This window comes from Monodelphis domestica, chromosome 1 (genome assembly GCF_027887165.1).
Source record: "Monodelphis domestica isolate mMonDom1 chromosome 1, mMonDom1.pri, whole genome shotgun sequence".
Lineage (NCBI taxonomy): Eukaryota > Metazoa > Chordata > Mammalia > Didelphimorphia > Didelphidae > Monodelphis > Monodelphis domestica.
In genome coordinates, this window is record NC_077227.1 from 293,181,924 (window position 1) to 293,188,651 (window position 6,728).

Here is a 6,728-nt window from a genome sequence, read left to right on the forward strand (position 1 = left end):
CAACTTCATAGTATTTGGGAATTTCCTTGGGCACCCCCATGAAGGGTACCCCCCTGAGGGGAATTAGCACCTTTTTTTTTGGACAAGCACCATTTAAGTTATATTGTTGTGGAGTCATTTGATTTGAGTTATCCTTTTCCCAATATCTATGCCTATAGTTATCATTCCTAAAGTTGTGGTTTCCATTACCATTATTATAATTATTTCTATAATTATCATTTCTGTAGTTGTTATTAAACTGCATATTCCTTCTAATTGCCTGGAAAAAAAGTTCTACACTCTATCATTCTGTAGCCCTTCATCTCAAAAAATTGGCAGGTAATGGATTGATAATTAGATAACTGGAGAAGGGCAAGTGCCATTGGTTGAGTATTATGCCCTCTTTCCAGTTTAGCAATCTTATCTTTTAAATATGTCAATTGTGAGGGTAGAGTCAAGATGGCGGCTTAGAAGCAGCAAAAGTTCAGACCTTTGAAAACCCTTCCTTACCGATCACAAACTGAATGCTCCTAGGGGACTTAAATTCAAACTTAACAACAGGACAGAGCTGGGGAACCCACCTTCTGCACTCAATTCAAAAGGTATGACCACCAAAAGTCAGAATCCAAGAACACTCGGATCTAAGGGGAAGGCAGAAGGAAGATCTCAGGGCGCTTCCCCGTCCCCCACCTAGAGCACTAGGACTCCAGTGGCAGAGGGAACCTCTGGGCTGGCAACAGTGCTGGTCTGGAGGTTGTACCTTGTGAGCAGGGCTGTGCCAGGTTCAGAGCGACCAGCACAGGTGGCAGGGAAGCAGCCAGAGACAGATCAAAGAGCTGACAGACCCAGTGCCTGGGTCCTTCCATTTGGCTCTAGTCTCACCTGAGGTTTTTGCCTCGGGGCACATCCAGACCAACCCAGTTGAACCTAATCTCATCAGGAGTCCTCAGAACTCAGGGAGGCCAGGACCCCTTCCCCACTAGAGTGCAGGGCCTCCTGCAAGGACAGAAACCTCTGGGCTGACAAAGGCACTGGTCTAGAGGATGTACCCTGCGACGAGGCTCAGAACGTAGAACACAGGTGGCAGGGAAGCAGCTGAAGAGAACTGGATAGAGCCTGGGCAGCTGAGACCTTCCATTTGGCTCCAGCGTTCCAGGAGTTTTCGGCCTCAGAGCACATACAGCCCAACCTAACTGAACTTAATCCAATCAAAAGCCTCCAGAGGACAGGGAAGCCAACATTCCTCCTCCAGAGACTGTACCAAGAGATCTTACAAAGCTCCAAAAGGGGACACTGACAGAAAGCCCCAAAACCAAAAAAAAAAAATGAGAGGAGCAAGAGCACAGACAAATGTAGGGAGCAAAGAAGGGGTAAATACAAGCAAACAACAGAAAAAGGAGAAAGAAATTACAATAGACACCTTCTGTTCAGGTAATAAGCAAAGATTAAACAAAACAGAGGGGGAGAGATCAGCAAAGGAAAAAAGAGAAATCCCAGCGAATTGGATACAGGCTTTGGAAGAACTCAAAATGCAATTCAAAACACAATTAAGAGAGGCTGAAGACAAGTTTAACAGCAAGATAAGTCATCTGGAAAAAGAAAATAGTGTCTTGAAAGCCAAAATCAACCAGCTGGAAAATGAGGCAAAGGAGATGAAAGATGAGGCAAAGCAGATGAAAGATTAGAAAAAGGAAATGAAAGACGAGGTAAAGCAGATGAAAGATGACCTCCAAAGAAAATCAGACTAGAAGGAAAAAGATGATCAAAAAGCCATGGATGAAATCCAGTCTTTAAGAACCAGAATACAACACCTAAAATTAAGTGACCTCACAAGGGAGGAGGACACTATAAAACAAAATCAAAAGAATGGAAAAATTGAGGAAAATATGAAGCATTTCATTCACAAAACAGATGATTTAGAAAATCATTAAAGAAGAGACAATTTAAGAATCATTGGTCTACCAGAAGACCATAACAAAAAAAAAAAAAAGCCTGGATATCACACTACAGGAAATTATTCAAGAAAACTGCCCTGATATTCTTGAACAGGGGGGGAAAGTGGAAATTGGAAGAATCCACAGATCCCTTCCTGTACTTAATCCCCAACTGACAACACCCAGGATTGTAATAGCCAAATTCAAGAACTATCAGACCAAAGAAAAGGTATTACAAGCTACCAAGAAGAAGTCATCCAGATACCATGGAAACACAGTGAGGATAAGGCAGGATCTGGCTGCATCCACACTGAAGGAACCAAAGACATGGAATATGATATTCCAGAAAGAAAGGGAACTAGCTCTACAACCAAGAATCAACTACCCAGCAAAACTGACTATATTCTTACAGGGGAAAGTATGGTCATTCAACAAAATAGAAGAATTCCAAGAATTAATAAAGAAAAGACCAGACCTGAACAAAAAATTTGATGTCCAAGCACAGAACTCAAGAGAATCATCAAAAAGTAATTTAAAAAAGAGGGAACAAAACAAAACAACACTCACACAAAAAAAATTTTTTTAAGAGACTCAATAAGTTAAAATGATATGTATCCCTATAAGAGGTCATCGGTAACTCTTAAAAACTGTTGTTATTACCTGGGCAGCTAAAACAAGTACACTTAGAGGGAACAGTGAAAAACTGTATAGGATGAAAGGACAAGACATAAATAGGTACATAAATGTATGTATGCATAAATTGAGCTAAAAAATAGGATAATATTAAAAGAAATGGGATCAAAAACAGAGAAAGAAAACTATAGACCAATCTCCTTCATGAACATAGATGCAAAAATCTTAAACAGAATACTAGCAAAAAGACACCAGCAAGTGATCACAAGGGTTATTCATTATGATCAGGTAGGATTCTATATTAGGAAAACCATTCACATAATTGAGCATAACAATAAGCAAGCCAACAAAAATCACATTATTATCTCAATAGATGCAGAAAAAGCCTTTGACATAATACAACACTCGTTCCTATTGAAAACACTAGAAAGTATAGGAATAGAAGGGCCTTTCCTAAAAATAATAAACAGTATGTATCTAATACCATCAGAAAGCATCATGTAAAATGAGGATAAATTAAAGGCATTGCCAATAAGATCAGGAGTGAAACAAAGATGCCCATTATCACCTCTATTATTTAACATTGTACTAGAAATACTAGCTGTAGCAATTAGAGAAGAAAAAGGAATTGAAGGTATTAAAATAGGTAATGAGGAGACCAAGTTATCACTCTTTGAAAATGATATGATGGTCTACTTAAAGAATTCTAGAGAATCAAATAAAAAGCTAGTGGAAATAATCAACAACTTTAGCAAAGTTGCAGGAAAAAAAAATAAACCCACATAAATCATTAGCATTTCTATATACTTCCAACTCATCCCAGCAACAAGAGTTAGAAAGAGAAATTCCCTTTAAAATCACCATAGACATTATAAAATACTTAGGAATCTGTCTGCCAGACAAACAAAGGAACTATATGAACACAACTATAAAACATTCTCCACACAATTAAAACTAGATCTAAATAATTGGAAAAACATCAATTGCTCATGGGTAGAATGAGCTAACAGAATAAAAATGACAATCCTACCCAAACTAATTTAGTTATTTGGTGCCATACCCATCAAATTACCAAAAAACTTTTTTTACAGAATTATAAAAAACAATAACAAAGTTTGGGAGATAATGAAAAAAATGTGAAGGAAGGTAGCCTAGCAATACCATGTCTTAAACTGTTCTATAAAGCAATGATCATCAGAACCATATGGTACTGGCTAAGAAACAGGAGGGAGGATCAGTGGAATAGACTTGGGGTAAGTGACCTCAGTAAGATAGTCTATGATAAACCCAAAGATCCCAGCTTTTGGAACAAAAATCCAGTATTTGACAAAAACTGCTGGGAAAATTGGAAAAAGGTATGGGAGAGATTAGGTTTAAATCAACATCTCACATGCTACACCAAGATAAACTCAGAATGGGTGAATGACTTGAACATAAAGAAAGAAACAATAAGTAAATTAGGTAAACATAGAAGAGTATACTTCTCAGACCTCTGGGAAAGGAAAGATTTTAAGACCAAGCAAGAATTAGAAAAAAATTTCAAAACACAAAATAAATATTTTTGATTACATTAAATTAAAAAGTTTCTATACAAACAAAAACAATGCAATCAAAATTAGAAGGGAAGCAACAAATTTGGAAACAATCTTTATGACAAAAATTTCTGACAAAGGTCTAATCACCCAAATTTATAAGGAACTAAATCAATTGCACAAAAAATCAAGCCATTCCCCAATTGATAAATGGGCAAGGGACATGAATAAGCAATATTCAGATAAAGAAATCAAAACTATTAATAAGCACATGAAAAAATGTACTGAATCTCTGATAATTAGAGGAATGAAAATCAAAACAACTCTGAGGTATCACCTCACACCTAGCAGATTGGCTAACATGACTGCAAAGGAATATAATGAATGCTGGAGTGGATGTGGCAAAATTGGGACATTAATTCATTGCTGGTGGAGTTGTGAATTGTTCTAACCATTCTGGAAGGCAATTTGGAATTATGTCTAAATGGCACTAAAAGACTGTCTGCCCTTTGGATCCAGCCATAGTACTGCTGAGTTTGTACTCCAACGAGATAATAAGGAAAAAGACTTGTACAATACTATTCATAGCCACGCTGTTTGTGGTGGCAAAAAAATTGGAAAATGAGCCCTCCGATTGGGGAATGGCTGAACAAATTATGGTATATGCTGGTGATGGAACACTATTGTGCTCAAAGGAACTGGAGGAATTCCATGTGAACTGGAATGACCTCCAGTAATTGATACAGAGTGAAAGGAGCAGAACCAGGAGAACATGATACACAGAGAATGATACACTGTGGTAAAATCAAATGTAATGGACTTCTCTACTAGTAGCAATGTAATGATCCAGAAGTATTCAGAGGGACATATGAGAAAGAACGCTCTCCTTATCCAGAGGAAGAACTGTGGGAAAAGAAACACAGAAGAAAAACAACTGCTTAATCACATGGGTCGGTGGGGCTATAACTGGAAGAGTAGACTGTAAAGACCACCCTAATGCAAATATTAATAATATGGAAATGGGTTTTCATCAATGACCATATTAAACCCAGTGGAATTGCCTGCCAAATACAGGAAGAGAGTGGGGGAGGGGAGGGAAAGAACATGAGTTTTGTAACCATGGAAAAATATTCTAAATCATCTAATTAAATAAAATTTAAAAATAAAAAAATAAAATTACTCTAGACAATATAAAATATTTGGGAATCTATTTGCCAAGACAAACTCAGGAATTATATGAGCATAACTACAAAACATTTTGTACACAATTAAAACTAGATCTAAACATTAGAAAAACATTAATTGTTCATGGGTAGAATGAGCTAATATAACAAAAATGATAATCCTACCTAAATTAATTTACTTAATTAATTAATTTACTTATTCAGTGCCGTACCTATCAAACTACTAAGAAACACCTATAGAATTAGAAAAAAAATTATAACAAAGTTCATCTGGAAGAACAAAAGATCAAGAATATCAAGGGAAATAATTTTTAAAAATGTGAAGGATGGAGGCCTAACAGTACCAAATCTTAAACTGTACTATAAAGTAGTGTTCATCAAAACAATATGCTCCTGGCTAAGAGACAAAAGAGAGGATCAGTGGAATATACTGGGGGTAAATGACCTCAGCAAGATAGTGTATGATAACCCCAAAGATCCCAGCTTCAGGGACATGAATCTACTATTTGACAAAAACTGGTGGGAAAATTGGAAAATAGTATGGAAGAGATTTGGTTTAGATCAATGTTTCACACCTTATACCAAGATAAATTCAAAATGGGTAAATGAGTTAAATATAAAAAGGGAAATTATAAATATATTAGGTAAACATAGAATAGTATACCTGTCAGATCTATGAGAAAGGAAAGAATTTAAGACCAAACAAGAGATAGAGACCATTATAAAATTTAAAATGAATCATTTTTATCATACCACCTCATACATAGCAAATTGGCCAATATGACAGTAAAGGGAAATAATAAATGTTGGAGGGGATCAGGCAAAGTTGGGACACTAATGCATTGCTGGTGTAGTTGTAAATTAATCCAACCATTCTGGAAGGTAATTTGGAATGATACTCAAAAGGCTTTAAAAGAATATATGTCCTTTGATTCAGCAATACCACTACTAGGTTTGTACCTAGTAAAAAAGTGTTGTATAAAAATATTCATAACTATGCTTTTTGTGGTGGCAAAAAAATTAGAAAATGGTAAGTTGTCCCTTGATTGGGGAATGACTGAACAAATTGTGGTATATGATGGTGATGCAATGCTATTATTTTTGGGATTTTTGTTTGTTTTTACAGTAGAATAAAGTCACAATTTTATTCCCTCTTCATAGACAGATACATTTTATACAATTTGAACAATGACTTGACTATCCTTTTCTTGCACTTTTGTTGTATTAAGAAGTAAAAAGAAAGAAAATGGATCTGTTCTTCCCAATATGACACCAGCTTCTAAGAGGAGGGAAGGTATGGAACCAACCAAAGTTCTCTAGGTGAAGCTTTGATTAGACCTGGTACATACAATGCTATGGCTGTCACAGCTACCAGAGCAGCCAGCATGGGCATCCAACGCCAGTGTCTCTACCACAACCACAACCACAGTGTCTCTACACCAAAACAGGAAAGCCAGGAATAAGCC